Genomic DNA, 17,374 nt, shown 5'->3' with positions numbered 1-17,374 from the left:
GCCAGCACGTGTCATTTGTTGATTTGCTGATGGAGCCATTCTGACAGGTGTGAGGTGATAGCTCATTGTGGTTTTAATTTGCATCTCTGATGATTAGCGACATTGAGCATCTTTTCATATGTCTCTTGGCCATCTGTGTGTCCTCTTCGGTGGTGTCTATTCAGGTCCTCTTCCCATTATTTAATTGGATTGCTTGTTTTTTTAGTGTTAACTTGTATGAGTTCTTTATAAGTTTTGGATATTAACCCCTTATTGACTGTATCATTGGCGAATATCTTCACTCATTCAGTAGTTGTCTTCTCATTTTGTTGATAGTTACTTTTGCTGTGAAAAAACTTTTAAGTTTGATGTAGTCTCATTTGTTTATTTTTTTCTTCTGTTTCCCTTGCCTGAGGAGATCTATCAGAAAAAACATCGCTAAGAGAAATGTCAGAGATTTTACTGCCTATGATTTCTTCTGGGAGTTTTATGGTTTTGAGTCTTTAATCCATTTTGAGTTTATTTTTATATATGGTGTAAGAAAGTGGTCTAGATTCATTTTTTTTGCATGTATCTGTCCAGTTTTCCTAACACATTTTATTGAATAGACTGTCTTTACCGTGTTGTATATTTTTCCCTCCTTTGTCAAATATTAACTGACCATATAGGCATGAGTTTATTTCTGAGCTCTCTGTTCTGTTCCAATGACCTCCCTGTGATTCTTAATCCACATGACTTGGAGGGTAAGTTGTTAATGTTGGTAATGAATACATTTCTCTATAGGGACTGACTGACTCCAAAATTGGAGCTAAGTTTACTCTTATGGCTACATTTAGTTGACATGACATGATGGTATATTGGTCTGAGCTCTTTTATGAAATCAGCTTGAAAAATATTCTTGTATTCAGACTTACAGTTTGTTGTGTTTTGATTTTCTACTGTAGCTAAAGATCACTTTGTGCCTTTTCTTTGTCTTTAGCCAAAGGCTATTAGAAAAGCAACGAAATTATAACCTAGTTCTGTGGGCAGAAAGAGAAATGTTTGGAGGGAAAACTGATTTGGGCCAGCAAATGTCCTTTCAGGCATGTTAGGTTTAAGGTGATGTCAAGATATCCCAGGGGAAATGAGAGTTACAGAGATGGAGCTCGAGCTTAGAGAATACTCCGACTTGAGAATGCAGCTGGATGGTGATTCACCAGAATGTAATGACCCAGTGACACAGTTAGGAGCAGTGTTCTAAGGACTGAGGCTGGAGATTATATTTCACAACCAGCAGAGGAAATACACGCAATCAAAGAAACAGATGAGATGCAGTCGGGAAGTTAAGGAAAAAACAGGAGGACGAATAGTTAAGGAGACACTTTGCAGAGCTGGAAGGGGTTGACTGTGCTGAAGCCTGGGGGAAGCTGTCAAAGAAAATAAAGACTGAGGATTTTGTAGTGATAAGGTTGACATTGGAGACTCCATTTTCAGTGGAGTGGTAAGTAGGAGTGGGAGTCTGATTGAAAAAGAAATGAGTCGATAATGAAGAAAAAATGCAAAAAAGAAAGAAGTGAAATAGCTTTTAGGGGGTCGTATTTTCAGGAGAAAGTAATTTTCAAATAACTTCATTAAGTTATTGTTTTATATTGTGGGAAAATAATACACATTTATTGTAAAGATTGAAAATACAAAAAATGCAATGAAGAAAGTAAAAATAATATGAAAAACAATACAGAAAAATAACCAGCAATATTCTTTTATACAAATACTTGCAGACAATCATCTATGCATATATTTATGATTTTTTTAGTTCTCCATACCTCATCTGTATGGTTCAAATCTTAACACCAGACATCAGAAAACAACCTCATTTGTTATGCATGTGGGACGAAGGGAAAGATAGTAGGTAAAGACAGATTTTACCAACACAAGTAACATTAGGGGGAAATTTAATTAAGCATATACAATTTTTTCTTTGTGCAATTAGTTTCTTGGGATAAACTCCTGGAATTGAGATTTTGAGGTAAAAAGACTGTCACCTTGGATTTTCCTTCTGTACACCTGGCCATTTGTAACTCTGCCTCTCCCCCAGTGATAGTATAGCTTTATTATTATTTTTGGTGTGTATGCACCCCAAAAATATAGATCAGGGGTCGCCATACTACAGCTCACAGGTGAAATCTGGCCTGCAACTTGTGGTTTGTTTTGTAAATAGTTTTATTGAAACACAGCCATGGCCCTTCAATTATGTACTGTCTGATGGTTTTTATGTCACATCTCCTGATGTGAGCTGTTGAGATAGAGACCTTATGGCTCACAAGATCAAAAATATTTACTATCTGTTCCTATACAGGAAAGGTTTGTCGATCCCTGATATAGATTAGTTTTGCCTGTTTTGAACTTTATATAAACAGAATCATATAGTATATACTCTTTGTGACTTGCTTTTGCCCCCTTATACATTATATTTGTAAGGTTCATACATGTCAGACCATTGCTTTCTAAAGCTTAAAGCCCTTTGATAAATCACCTTATTATTAGCCTCAGAAAAAAATGTACACACACTGATATTTTTATATCAAGTGATCATAAGGTTCTAAGTGTTAAATTTTGTCCGATTTGAGTTAATATTGCAATTAATAACAACACAATGGATTGAAAATAAGATATTAAAATTTTTGGAAAATAATTACTGAACTTAAAATGTTAACATTTATTGAAAATGTATTTCTTAGTGAGACACATGTTATTGTTTCTGCCCCCCTCCGATTTGTACAATACTGTGCAAAGCACTAAAATAGGTTTTAAAGAGGAAAACAAGCTGTACGCAGGCTCTCCTGCTGGAGGAACTTCATCTCTTCAAGAATGAGACGATAAGGTCACAGGTTTTGAGTGAGAGCTCTTTACGGGAGGGCAGATTTTGGACATTCAAAGAGTGTGAACAAGATTTCCAACTCTGCAGCGAGGCAAGCCTTAAGGAATCAACACATTTTCTTTGCAGGGCTGTGGGAAGAGCCAAGCTTAGCATTCCATTTTGAAAGCTAAGCTTGGAATGCTCGCATCATACATCACAGTGAATCTTATTGATTCCATGTTTAAAATTGCACCTGTCATGGAGTTGTGCCAAAACACACATACCAAATTAAAGCCCCAAAACCAATAAAACGTAACAAGAGCTGAATGCTGAAAACTCAATTGCTTATTAAAAAACCATTAGCCTTAAAATGTTAGCTTGTCAGAAAACAATTCCCTTCCCCAATGTCAGCTTTGAAGGTCAGCTAATTGGAAATATATAGAATTAGGACAGGCAGGGAATTCAATAAAGCAGACCCTGCCTTGGAAGAAACTTTGCTTCAGGCCCTTGCTGGTGGAATTAGAAAGGTGTCATCAGGCACATGCCCACAGATCCCAGCAATTCCGGTATTTCGAGTTCACCTGTAATAACTTGAATCCTTATTTTATTATATTTGCTATAATATCTTAACATGTATCTTTTAGAGTGCTAAAATATACTAGGATACTTGTACACTTCAGAAATAAAAATTTCCAAATATGCTAGCTAGTGAGCTTGCTTTCATGTTTTCCTTTTTTGGGGGGCAAAGCAGTTTTATTTGTTTTTCTTTCAGTTCTTTCTGTTCTCTGAAAACTACTCTGTATTTTTAAAAAATATATCTTTATTGATTTCAGAGAGACAAAGGGAAAGGGAGAGAGAGAGGTAGAAACATCAATAGTGAGAGTCATTGATCAGCTGCCTCTTGCACCCCCACCCCCAACTGGGGATGGAGCCCGCAACCCGGGCATGTGCCCTGACTGGGATTTGAACCACCATCTCCTGGATTCTAGGCCGCTGCTCAACTGCTGAGCCACACCTGCCCAGGCAACTATTCTGTATTTTTTATTTTGGATTTGTTAGAGCAGTGTGACTACTGAGGTCATAACCAACATTGAAGTTGACAGAAAACAGTGGAACCTACTATTATCTCTTGTGCTGAGAGAGGTGTTTATTGTAAATGCTCTGGGCTCTCCGAAGACTTAGGAGAAGAGGCCTTTGAAACTAGTGTGAATGTCAGAGCTTTGCTTCACATCACATCCCTAAGGCTGAGTGAACTGCAATCGTGACTTGGGGAAAATTACACAATCATTGAATAGAACATGAAAAGGAAACTATTTTACTTCAAATAGAATATTTTTTGGTTACCATTAACTGAATCATGAAATTTGATTTTGAAGAGATTTTTAAGTATTGCCGTCCAGTGATTTCCTAACACTCTTTTCTGTACTAACACAGGACTGGGATTGTATTTTCCCCAGTCTGTGACAGACTTAGAAATAAAATAAGGAAACAGTATGGAGGGGTTTTCCATGAAGCTAGATTTGTTATTAATCCTGATATTATGTTATTCCTACTTTTTGGTTCTAAAATAGCCTTTCTTCTATGAGATGTTGGATGTACATGGTTGGACGTTTAAAATTTCCATGGTTAACATTGGTGATTCTCTAGTAGATTTTATAAATTCTGATGAGATAACATGCTGGGGCCACTACACTGACTTTTGAAGGCAGAGAAAGAGACAGACTATAATTCTCAACTGAAAGGATCTATTCTTTTGAAATTTGGAACAGGGCTGACATGAAGCTACTCTAGAAATGAGGCAATATTTGGTTTGGTGACCAGGATCTCAGCTTCCTGCACCCTTCTCTTCCTGTATGGTGCTCGGAATCTTTCCTGACCTGTGCTTTCCATAATGTCCTGCTGTTCCTGGCTCATCTTACCTCAAAGAGAGCCCAGCTTCGGAAAGAATCAGCTTTGAGTCACTTTTCCAACTTAGCTGCAAGGGGAGAGTGAAGCAGAGGTGCTGAAGGCATCAGCCCTGCTCCCAGTTTTCTTCTCTCTTGCGCATCAATGTATCGCGCTCTCTCTCTCCCAGGTCAGTATACAGATGGGATCTAAATCTGATTCCAGTTTAACAAACTGCAACTGACCTCTTTCTACACCCCCCTCCAGCTACCCGGTTATCTCTTTTCTCTGCTAAACACATTGCATCCACTTCCCTCGTTTTTTCCACTCATGTTTCACTCAATTTTTTTTTCCACATTAAACTGGGACTGCTTTCAACAATGTCAACAATAGCACCTGTGCTACAAAAGCCAATGGTCAATTTATCATTTTCATCTCATTCAACTTCTTAGCATCATTTAACACACTGGCAGCTCCCTCTTCTTTAAACAGAAATACACTGATTGTCCTATTTCAGAGCCCTTGCACTAGATTTTCCCTCTTCTTCGGTGCTTGTTCTTTCTGGTATCTCTTTCGGATCTCCTCTGAAATAATCCTTCCTCAGAGAGGTTTTCACTTAATGCCCAATATAAAGTAGTTCTGCCCATCACCCCAGCCATCCCAGTGCCTGTTCTCTTTCAGTACCCCAAAACTTCCTTCACAGCACTTATAATAACTGTTAATTGTGCCTTTTACTTGTCTGACTCTCCCAGTACACGAAGCTGTGTGAAGGCAAGTGCCATGCGTTGCTATATTCATTGCTGCACCTCCTGGACCCAGCACGGTGCTTGATGTATAAGTTATTTAACACAGATTTGTTGAATGATTTGATGGATAGGTGAATGCTAAGAGCCCCACCATCTGTTTAACAGTCTCAACTTGAAAATGCGTGCTAAGTCCATTATACTTTATCCCTGCGATGATTCTAGCACCTGTCTCTTTCTTTCAATCCTTATTTCCAATTCCCTTGCCCAAGTCATCATTGCCTCTTACTTTAACCACTTAATAAAACCTCACCTCGCCTCTTCTCTTGCCAGTCTTCCACCCATCCTATATATGGCAGTTAGGCTTGTAATCTTCCTGCACCTCAGACCTTATCATTTTCATATGAAAAATGACTCCTTTTCATTTACAGAGTGTCTTCTAAACTTTGTATCCTGGCATTTATAGCCCTTAAAGACCTGGCTCTAATCTCTCTTCGCTATAAGTGATCATGATATCCCCTGAATGCACTTCTTTTTTATGTACCTTTCTTATGGAACTTTTATGACTCTGTGTGAAGTTATTATGCCATTTTAGTAGAATGAGAGCACTTTGAGTGCAGAAAACATGTTGTTTTCTAATGTTATCACTTAGCACAGCTCTTGATATATAGTAATATCTATAAATATCTGTTTTATAAATCATTGTATGACCCTCTTCTTGAAGTTCTATGTTCAGGACCAAAATGTACAAAATGTAAGAAATAATTGATTGCTAACCCATGTAATTTTTGGACATAGCTAAAATTAAAATATTGGGTGCTGTATATTTTGTTTAAGGCAATGGATGACTTATTAGCTGCAGTAATGTTAAATGTTTTTGCACAACTAATCCCTGTGGCTTCTTGAGCCAAAATAGCAAAAATCTTGTCCTCGGAAACAGTCCAACTAAAAGGCCATCTAATTAATCACAAGACCCTTAGCAAAAACTGTTGATGCATATAGCCTTTTGGCAGGACAGATCTGCAAGATATAAACAGAACAATAGCCTCAGGCAGCACGCTCAGGAGATGGGAATCTAAAATGTGAAAAAGTGCACCCTCCACATTTCCAGCACATACTGGCCGCCTGCAGGTCTCGATGTTGACCCCTAAGCATCCTGTGTCAGACTCCCTTCACCACCCCTGTAGTCCCTCAGGTGACATTCTTGGTAGCTTAGCAAAGGAATTCAAATGGCCCAACATATACTTTGAAAATGTTTTTAAAATTTATTTTTAAGATGTATAATGCTGCATGAAAACACTGTTATAAAGCTAAGGCTAGATTAGTAGGTAGTAATTTACTTTTGTGGGGTATTTTTCTTAACATAGTTCTGAATTCTGGCTGCAAATTAACGTTATCTGGAGAGCTTTCAAAAATTTAGATGTCCAGGCTCCACCTCCACATACTTCTATTTTAATTGATCTGGGACAGATCTCAAGCATACTATGCTTTTTGAAAGCTACCCAGGTTCATCTAATTTGTTGTCAGTGTTGAGAACCATTGCAGCTTATCAAAGATTAATACTCTGCTGTAGGTTAAGGAGAAAAATAATTGATATTCAGGGGATTTTGATTCCATTCTAACATCCTAAAGCTGTAAAGCCTGAGATGTGAGTACTGCCCGTTCAACACCTATAGTGAATGTCAGTGAAATGCCACACTCATAGAATAACAATTAGTATTCCACTGGGCAGCCGCTGTTCCAGTTACAGTTTTTAAACAGTTACGAGAGAGGATTGACCTGCCAAGTGTAATCTCTATCAATTATGGTCTAGCCTCTGAGTAAAGAAAGTGCATGACTGACATATGAGATACTTTATGCTTTATCCCTGTTTATTTTCTTACCTTCCATTTTCATCTCATGCCTGATTCACCTTCCAGCGTAGCTCCAATCACATTGAATTATGTTACAGCGCCGCCCACCCTAGGAATGCGCAGGCGGTTTCCTTTCTGCAGCCGGTGGCACATATTGTTTCCTCTGGACTCTTCCTTCTCTAGTCTTCCTAAAATATTTCTACTTGTCCTTCTATAGCAACAGCTTTTAAGGATGCATATTCTGAGTTAGTAAGTGAAATATACATGTGTTATATGTATTTTTAATTCTTTCCTTCCCTTTTTGTTGAATTTACTTGGGTGAAATTGATTAACACAATTATGTAGGTCTCAGGTGTACTGTTCTATAACACATCATCTGTGTACTGTGTTGCGTGTTCACCAGCCCAGGTCAAGTCTCCTTCCATCACCATTTATCCCCCCATACCCTCCTCCACCTGTCCTCCACCCTCCCCCTGGCAATAACTACACTGTTGTTCATATCCATGATTTTTTTTCTCTTTTTTTTTTTCTTTTTGCTCAATCCCTCCACCCCCTCACAGCACCCCCACACAGCCCCCCAACCCCAACAGCTGTCAGCCTGCTCTCCATCTATGAGTCTGTTTCTATTTTGCTTGTTAGTTCATTTTGTTCATTAGATTCCACATATGAGTGAAATTGTATGGCACTTGTCTTTCTCTGACTGGCTTATTTCACTAAGCATAAGGCTATGGGGCTTCTGTGCAGCTGGATCTCAGGAGGCTCCGAGTGACAGTGCTTCTGTATTTTAGTTGTGATTTTGATGTGGTTGCGGGAGGCGGTGGGGACCTCAGTTACCTACACCACCAGCTTGTTTCTCCTCTGACCTGAGCATATATTTTTAATACTCTCCAACCTATTTGAGTTCCAGAGTAATTCTGGTGCTTTCCCAATGGTCTTAAACTCCACAAGCCGCTTTTATGAATTATGTAGAGTCAGTTCTGGAGGCTTGAAGTCCAAGATCACGGTGCCAGCAGAGTGGGGTCTTTTGGAATATAGATGGCTGTTATCTTGTTATATCCTTCTATTGTGGAAAGAGCCCTATTTTGCTTTTAAGTGCATTTCCTGTAAGCAGTAAATAGCTGGATTTTTAGATCTTATTTAATGATATTTCTCATCAAATAGGCAAGTTTAATCAACATTCATCATTATTATTTTGTACATTTGTAATTATTTGTATTTTTATTTATTAATTTATTATTTATTTATTTAAATATGTCTATTGATTTCAGAGAGAGGAAAGGAGAGGGAGAGACAGAAACATCAATGATGAGAGAGTCATTGATTGGCTGCCTCCTGCACACCTCCAACTGGGGATTGTGTAAAGACATAGGGAGATGATGGGCATTTATGAACCAAGAAGAGTGACCTTTAGAAGAAATCAGCTCTGCTCATCCCTTGGTCTTAGACCTCTAGACTCCAAACTCTAAGGAAATAAACTTATATTGTTTATGCCACCCAGTCTGCCATACTTTTTTTATGGCAGTCCTAGCAAACTAATGCACCCACTCTATTTCTTTTCCATTTTTTGCTACACATATTTATTTATTTATTTTATTGTTTAAATCCAGTTGTGCCTTTTTATTTAAAATGAAAACTCAATTAATTCTATGTGGGTGTGGTGGTAGGCAGTTTTGAATCTGAACTTCCAGAAGCATTTTGATAGAAGCTCAGCTATTCTTCTTTGTAAAACTTTCAACCTGGATATTTCATGTAATCTTTGAGTAAGGTGGTATGATTAAAAGACATTTTGCCTTTTGAAACATCTAGAAGGCAGGAAATTTGATGGTCATTTTTGTATCCCCCATGTGCCTAACACAATGCCTGATATATTGTTGTATTCAATACATTTTTGTTAAATTGATTAATGGAAAGAAGAATAGCCTGTGAGTCTGGAGATCTTGGTTCTTTCATAGCTGTGTATCACTAATTGCATAAGTCAATTTCTCTGGGCTTCATTTTGTTCTTCTGTACCATCAGGGTTTGGGTTAGGTTCTTCCTCTTGGGCTAAAATATTACACATCTATATGTGCCTGAAAAAATATGTCCAGTCTATCCAAGGTCAAATAGATGAAGTTAAACGTTCCTGGAATGCAATTTCTCCCTTGGTTCTCCCCACTTACTTTGAAATCAATGACTAGTTTAAGCACACCTTAGAAGCAACTACACCGCCCATCATTAGTCCCCAGTTGACTAAACAAATTTGAACTTAATAAAACTTCCTTTTGCTAATGGCAGGTAATGAAAGAATCAGAATCTCCCAGAGACCACAGGCTTCATTTCCCTTCATACTTTACTAGCTGGATCAGCAGTTACTGCTATACTTAAGCTGTCTAAGGCTAATAGCCCTGGAACTGAGAAAAAATACCTCACTTACTGTTTTACAGCAGTCACTGTCTGATAATCACAAAATGGTTTCTGGGTCAGTTATATATCCATAAGGTAAGACCAAAATGCCAGCTCAAATAACAGGGCAATAGAGTACTTTAATAAAGAGATTTCTATAAAATGCTCAGAGACACTGGTTTTAAAATTGCAGCAGGTTTTCTTTTATGCCAGCTCCTACCTAAACTAGGTGCTCTGTGACATATGTTTATTTTAAACGTGTAACCGAAGTCTGCTGATGTTGGTAGCAAATGTAATATTTGAATGCCCCCATTAAGATAAGTACTATTGAACAAGTGACTTACGAAGATGTGTGCAAAGATGGTTTATACCTTACATAGAGGCTCTGTCTTTGATGGAGTACAATTAAAATTCCCATACACATGTAGCTTAAGTGCCAGATAGGGTTTCAGCTGGAAATCTCTTCTTAGAATGAAGGGATCAATATTTTTTAGAACATTGAAAAAAATCAGTACTCAATATTTATAATTAAAGTTTAATGAGGATTTTGTCCTCTAGTTAATTTCTTTACACTTCATAGGTTTGAAACTTTGGAAGGAAGGAGCTTCTGCCTTAGAGTACAGTGTCTAGTAGTAAACAGTGAGTTTAAAAAGATGACAGCAAGGTACAGGCAACTAATTGATGAGTAATTGAGGCCTCTGGTGTGGCCATTTAGGAGCCACAGGGATATTGGCTGGGAAATTCACTATAAGCAGTTTTGCAGAGCTTTGGAATATCTATGCTTGATATTCCAGTGAGTGTTATATAGGTCAAATCTAGCTTGCCAAGGCTACAATCTGTCTCAAGTTGAATCCCAGGTTAGGGAGTGTCTATAGGAATGTGACTTAGAAGCTTGAAGTGAGAGAAGAATCTGAGAGAAAGGAGGTCTCTTTCTCTAAGATAAAGATATCTTAGGTATCAAGGGAAAACCTACCGTACGAGTTTTTGTGCCACAAATTCCCACTGTTAAAAATTAGTTATTTGCCTACATTGACTTATTTTTTAAGCAAATATTTATTGAGTGCCAAGTATGTGCCAAGCACTATTTTAGATACTGTGGTTATAAGAGCAAAGAAAACACCAAGAAATTCCTACTGCCATAGAATCTACGTTCTATAGGAAGATAAAGGCAATAAACAAGATAAATATGTAAAATCTGGAAAAAACGAAAGCATGTAGGAGGGATTGTGCAGTGGGTGGGTAGGGTTTAAATTAGGTAGGATGGCAAAGGAAACCTCACTGAGAAAATGACATTTGAATAAAGTATGTGAAGGAATGAACCAAGCAAATATTTAAGAGCCTCCTAGGCAGATGGAACAGCAAATATAGAGGCCCCGAAGTAAGAGCAAGGGTGATGTTTTCCAGAAATAGCCAGGAGGCCAGTATGGCTGGATCAGAATGAATTAACAGAACCTATAGAGCATTATAAAGAATGCAGCTTTTACTGTGAGTAAGAAAGAGGGGAATCCACTGCAGAGTTTGAAGCAGTGGAGGCAAATATGGAAGCAAGGGGTCCACTGAGCACAGTGTTGCAGTGTTCCAGGTCAATGATAATGATGTTTTAGATCAGAAGAGTAGCAATGGGGATTGTGAGGAAGGGGTCAGATTCTGGATATATTTTGAGGTTAGAGTCAACAGGATTTGTTGAATCCTGTTGGGGAGTTAGGATGACATAAAAAAATTTGCCCTAAGCAACTGGAGTTACCATTTTGTGACCTGAGGAAAACACTGAAAGAACAAGTTTGGAGGTGGGGGTTGGGGAACAAGAGCTCAGTTTGGGACATGAAAAGTTTGAGGTGCCTATTAATTACTGACTGTGATAGCATATGGTTAAGAGAACAGATTCTGGAGCCAAACTATCTGAATACAAATTCTCACCACCATTTAGTAACTGTGACCTGAGTAAATTAATTAATCTGTGTGTGTCCCTGTTTCTTCATTTTAGAATGGGGGTTGATAATGTTGTAGGCATTGGGATGGCGCCAGGTGTTAGAGCCTTGGGGTGAGAGCGGACCTGGATTCAGCTACCTTGGTACTTGAGTTCTGGCTAGGAAAGAATTCAGAGCCAAGACTCCAACTATAAGAGAACATTTATTTGGTAAGTCACAGAGGTAGAAGAAGTAGTCCCTAGAAGAAATGGGCTTAATAAACAAGTTATAGAGGTAAAGGAAGGGCCGTTGGAGCTTGGGAGTAGGGAAAGGTAATGGTAACTGGGAGTGGGGAGAGAGAGGGGAGAGGGGAGGGAAAGGCACAGGCATGCTTGTGGGGGGGGGGGAGTGCAACTGTATCCTCTGTCCTAAGGGTTTTAATGGTGGAGCTTTTAGGGGAGGTCTTAGGAGAGGATCTCAATAGAATATTCAGCAGCTTTCCAGGTATGTCCTTTCAGGGTTCTGGTCTCCAGTGATTAATTAGTTTGTGCCAATCCAGCTCTACCCTGAGGTCAGCCTTGGTGTTGCTTGTCTGGTTTTGCTGCTTTTCTGGGCCTGGAGCTGGAATACAACTGAGGCCTAGATGTTATCTCTAGGGAAGAAAGACAGGGCGTACAAACCACATAACCAGTGATATGCTAGGGGAGGAAAGGTCACCCTGGGGGCTAAGTCCCACCCTACAATTGTCCGTTGCTAGGCACCTGTTGCTAGGCACCTGGGACTTTCTGCCCTGGTGACCTTCTATACCTAGCCCATCATCTTTGCTCTGCTCATGTTTATCTAACTGCCTACCACAATAATAGTACATAGTTGTTTTGCCCCAGTCTCAGTCTATCAGTAACCGATATTGTGGCTGGACCAGCCTTTGTTCTTATTATGATTACAATAGCCCCCAGCAATAACCATCAGGAAACTTTGAGAAGACACAGATTTCTTATTTACAAGTCCTAGAACTTACATGGGACCACACAGGGAGGACAGTGTGTGGGGGAGAGTAGGGAAAATGGGGTTGGCTGGGGATCTACTTTTAGTGAGGTTTGAGGTGGGGCCTAGAGTTTCTTGGGCTCACTCTGTATTAGTGAATTTAAAATAGAAGAGCCAGAATTTAAAGCTCAGAAAATAAGAAAATGAAAAACAAGCCGCCTAAATGGTCAGCTATAAAATCAACCAAGACCTCTAAGACAAAGGAGCCTGGGGAAGGGTGGGGGAAGGCCTACTGGCTCTGTATCTAGTCCTGTGGCTGGCAATGTGTTTATCTGAGTAGCCATCTGTGAAGCGGATGCCTCCTGGGCAATCAAAGCTTAAGTCAAGCATTTGCATTAAAAAAAAGAAAAAACAACTGTCAGGGTTTACACTACATTTCATGGAGCTGTGAGGATTAAGCAAGTTAATTTAAAAAATGCTTACAATACGGCCTGGCAAATAACACAGAAGCATTAGTTTTTATTATTGTTATTATCATTACTATTACGTATTATTACTATTAGACATTCCAGTTGAGCTGTAACTACACTTTCGTATATGTAAGTGTCAAGTTCAGGGGAGGGACCTAGGTTTGAGACAAATTTCAGAGTTATCAGTGTATAGATGGCATTTAAGCAGGAAGCAAAGCAACTGCCAAACACATGAGTGTTAATAGACTGTTCAAGAGCGCCTGTAAATGGCACACCCTGCCATTTAGAAGTCTGGAAGGTAACGAACTCAGAAAGGGGACTAAGAAAGAACAACCGGAGGTGGGAAGGAATCTGAGTGTGTAGGATTCTGGAAACTACATGAAGAAAGTGTATCAAGGAGGAGAATATATATGATCAACTTAGTCACATGCTGCTGATCAGTCAAATAAGATGAAGCTCTGGAAATAAATAGTGAGTTTCAATTCATTTCATTTCTATTCATCTCACTTATTTTTGACCTTGACAAAAGCAGTTCTATTGTAGTGGTTGGAGCATAAACTTTATTTAGGTTCAAGAGGAAACAGAAACAGTGTATGACAGCTTTCTAGGAGTTTTGCTGTACAAAGATGAGAAATGGGCATGAAGCTGAACTTTTTAATTAAGGTGGTAGAAATAATAGCATATTTATATCTGATGATATTGATTTGGAAGCGTGGGAAATGTGATGATGTCAGAGAGGGAGAGGAGAATTGCTGGAGTGATTATGATTAAGGCATGTTTCTTAATATTATTGGTTTGAAGAAGACATTACTTTTCATTTTCCCAGAGGAAATTAACTATCTAATAGATAAAATGGGGTGCTGACATTGAGATCACATAAAAGGGGTGATAAATCACCAGTAGCATTTCTGAACAAATCAGGGAAGGGGGTACTTTGGAGCCAGCCTACCTTCCCACACTGATAAGCTTGTGAACTACTAACAATAGTCATAGTCTTTAAAGGGCATACATTGATAAAAGCACATATCAGCAATTTCTGAAAACTCAACATCAAAATTATATTAAGAATCCTTATATACGTCTTTCCATCTGCACAGATTCCAAATTAGTCCAAGTCCCCATCACCTCTCATCAGAACCACTGTAATGGGCACCTAAGTGGTTGTGATTGATGTATCCTTCAGTGTCTTCTCCACACAACAGAAAGAGAAATCCTTAAAAATAGCAGTCACACTATGTCAACATTCTGCTACCTTCAATGTCATTTGTGAATGAAGGTTTTATCCCAAACTTGAAAAATCACAAAATGTTAATTGCTATGTCAATATCATGCTGAAGCATGTTCTAAAAAGCCTGCTTGATTCTTCCCTGAGACATTTTTATCTGAGTGTAGCCTTATTGTCACATTTTATTTGACTGATAATCATCCACAACTGATGGGGGAGAAAATGGAACACCTGTAATACTTTCAACAATAAAGATAAATTAAAAAAAGAAAAGAAATTGGTTTAAAGCTCTGGAAGATTAAAGTTAACCTGTAGATATTAATAAGTTGTTAGGATTGTGTAGCCTGTAGTAAAGTAGCCCCCCAAAGTTATGATTTTACTTTCCTGTAGAAATATATACAACCATATATCTAACTTAACAGTCTTACATATCTTTTTTTACTTCTTGCTTGATTATAAATCCTTGTTTGTCAAGTAATTTTTGAACTGGATCTTCTTTCTTTCTTATTGGTTCCCTTATTAATGAAGTTAATAAAATGTTCACACATGCTCCCTCACTATCTGTTTAAATGAAAACATTGTAATACTACTCATGATATTTAAAATAAAATGCAAAATCCGTATCATGGCCAAAGGGCCCTGCGTGATCAGGTCACTATGAAATACCCCGAGGTCATCCACTACCAGTCTTCTGAGCTGTGCTGGATTTTTTGCTGCTCTTAGAACACACCAAGTCACCTCTGATCTCAAAGCCCTTTCAATGTGCTATTGCATTTTCCTGACATTTTTCTCTGATCAGTTTCAAACATACAGCATAATTTAAAGGAATTTAGAGCAAACACTCATCTATCCACTGCTGAGATTCTACCATTGTTTTATGCTCCTCCTGCAATTTAAAACCTAGCTGTGCAGTGGGCTTGCCTGTTGGGAGCACTGCTGCATCCTCAGTGCTTGTAACAACTCTTGATATGCAGCAGATGTGGTCGATCAAAATCCTGGTGTTAATTGTTCCGTCAGCTGTAGTAGTATTACATATCCATGTCTCTATTGCCCTATGACGGACGAGTGGGTTATACTTATCCAGCCCTTTCCTTTGGTCTTGGCCATTCACTTTCTTTGGCCAAGGAAATGTTTGCAGATGTGATGTGAGCACAGGTTTGAAATCTGCTTTCAACGTTGGGCCTATCTTCTTGTGTGCTCCTAAGAAGAACATGCCTCAGCTAACTGCCGTCTCTTCGGCCTACATACTCAAATGAGAGACACTGTGAGGCTGACTTAAAATCAACCTGCAGCCTGAGTCAGTTCTGCGCCCCCTGACTTACAGACCTATGAGTGCGGAAATGAATATTTTTTTCTGCCTTTGAGATATTAGGGTTGCTTGTCATGCAGCATGGCTGCGGCAATAATTGATTGAGACACTAGGTGTTCAATAAGTATTGTTAAATCAATGAATGAGTGGTAGGTTGTTGTCACATATTACATGATTACAAAGCATTTTGTTAACCTACCACATATGCTCAGGTCCCCCTTCAAGGAAAGACATGCTGCTTTTACACAGATCAGCTGAAATCAGGCAGCCTTGGAAGGAGCTTTGGGTTTTGGTTTAAAGAGATTTTCACTGTAACGGTGGCTGTGGAGACAGCGTCTGACTTGCTTCTGGCTGAATCTGAGTATCTGGCTCATGGTGAGGACTAAGCACTGTTTTATAGTCACTCGCCAGAAGATGAATTAAACACAAAGAGCAAAGCAATGCACACCAAACAGTACAGTTAGGTAGCAGAGCAAGGCATCCAACCTTCACCTGATATTATTTTATAAAGTCTACAAAGCAGTCTCAAGGCCTGGCCTTCAGAGGCCTATTTTGCAGGACCATTTGGCACCTGCCTTACCAGTAGTTAGAGCCCAAGGCAGTACTTGCTCCAACATTTGCCAGAGACATGTTGGTACCTTTAGATCTACATGAACCCCTTGTTCTTCAGCCTAGCCTTATCTGGCCAATCCTTCCAGATGTGACGGCCTCTCATGCAGTCTGGTTGGGCTCTGCACTACAGCAGTAGCTGGGCGAAGTTGGGGAAGGGTCCCAAAAGCCCTTATGTCTTAGAGCTGGTGTCCCTAGCCTCAAAGTTATTGGCCACTGTTGTGCCCCTCAGATTTAGGTGGGCAGAGACTCATTATTGTAAGAACTTTGAAATTATTAGACTAAAAGAATTTACATGCCTACTAAAATTAATGTTTAGCAATCAAGAAATATTTTATTTAACCATTATAAAAACATCCAATAATGCAATAACTATTTACCACTATAATAACACTTAAGTCTTTTAATAAATTGATTATATTTGAATATATAGTTTAAGGAATAATGAGGTAGTAAGAATTATATAATAAAGAAAAAGAGAAATATATATTCCCCAAATTAGATTATCTGTCAAACAGTGGAAGATTAAATTCTTCATTTATTGGAATGAGCTAAAAAGAAAAATCATACATAAAAGCGATAAAACTGTATATTTTAGCTTGCATTGGGAGAATGATAAAGACATCATCATTTATTAGTTCCTTTGATGGTCATAGTGGTGATATTTATAATGAATTCACTAAATGGTAATGTGACTATGAGAGGCAGTGTTTGCAAGTCTAATGTAATTTTTGAAATAATTATTAAAATATACTTGGAAGCATTGGCCTCTTGTTCTGGGGAATATTTTAGATGGAAAAAATGTTAATTTTATTAAGATGTTATTAAATTAACATTTTATTAAATTTTATTAAATTATCCATGTCACAATTATATTATAGGATTCATGATGATCGTGTTAATTTAAATGTAACAAGGAATTTTAATGCAATTCAAATTACTTAAACTGTATTTTTGTGGATTTCAATTTTATTTTTGCTATACAGAAATCAAGACCAAACATAGAATGTTTTGATCACATTATGGAAAGTGGTAAATGGTGCAACATTTAGATACTTCTGAAAAACAATGTAACCCTTTATTTGCACATGAGGCCTCTGCATAAATGTTTCTATAAAACTAAAATATAAAAGGATCATGTGACTTACTACATCTAGATGTATAGGAGGCCCCTTAAAGTAATATTGACTGAG

Source organism: Miniopterus schreibersii (genome assembly GCF_964146895.1).
Source record: "Miniopterus schreibersii genome assembly, chromosome: X".
In the NCBI taxonomy this organism is placed as follows: domain Eukaryota; kingdom Metazoa; phylum Chordata; class Mammalia; order Chiroptera; family Miniopteridae; genus Miniopterus; species Miniopterus schreibersii.
This window is presented reverse-complemented; position numbering follows the sequence as displayed.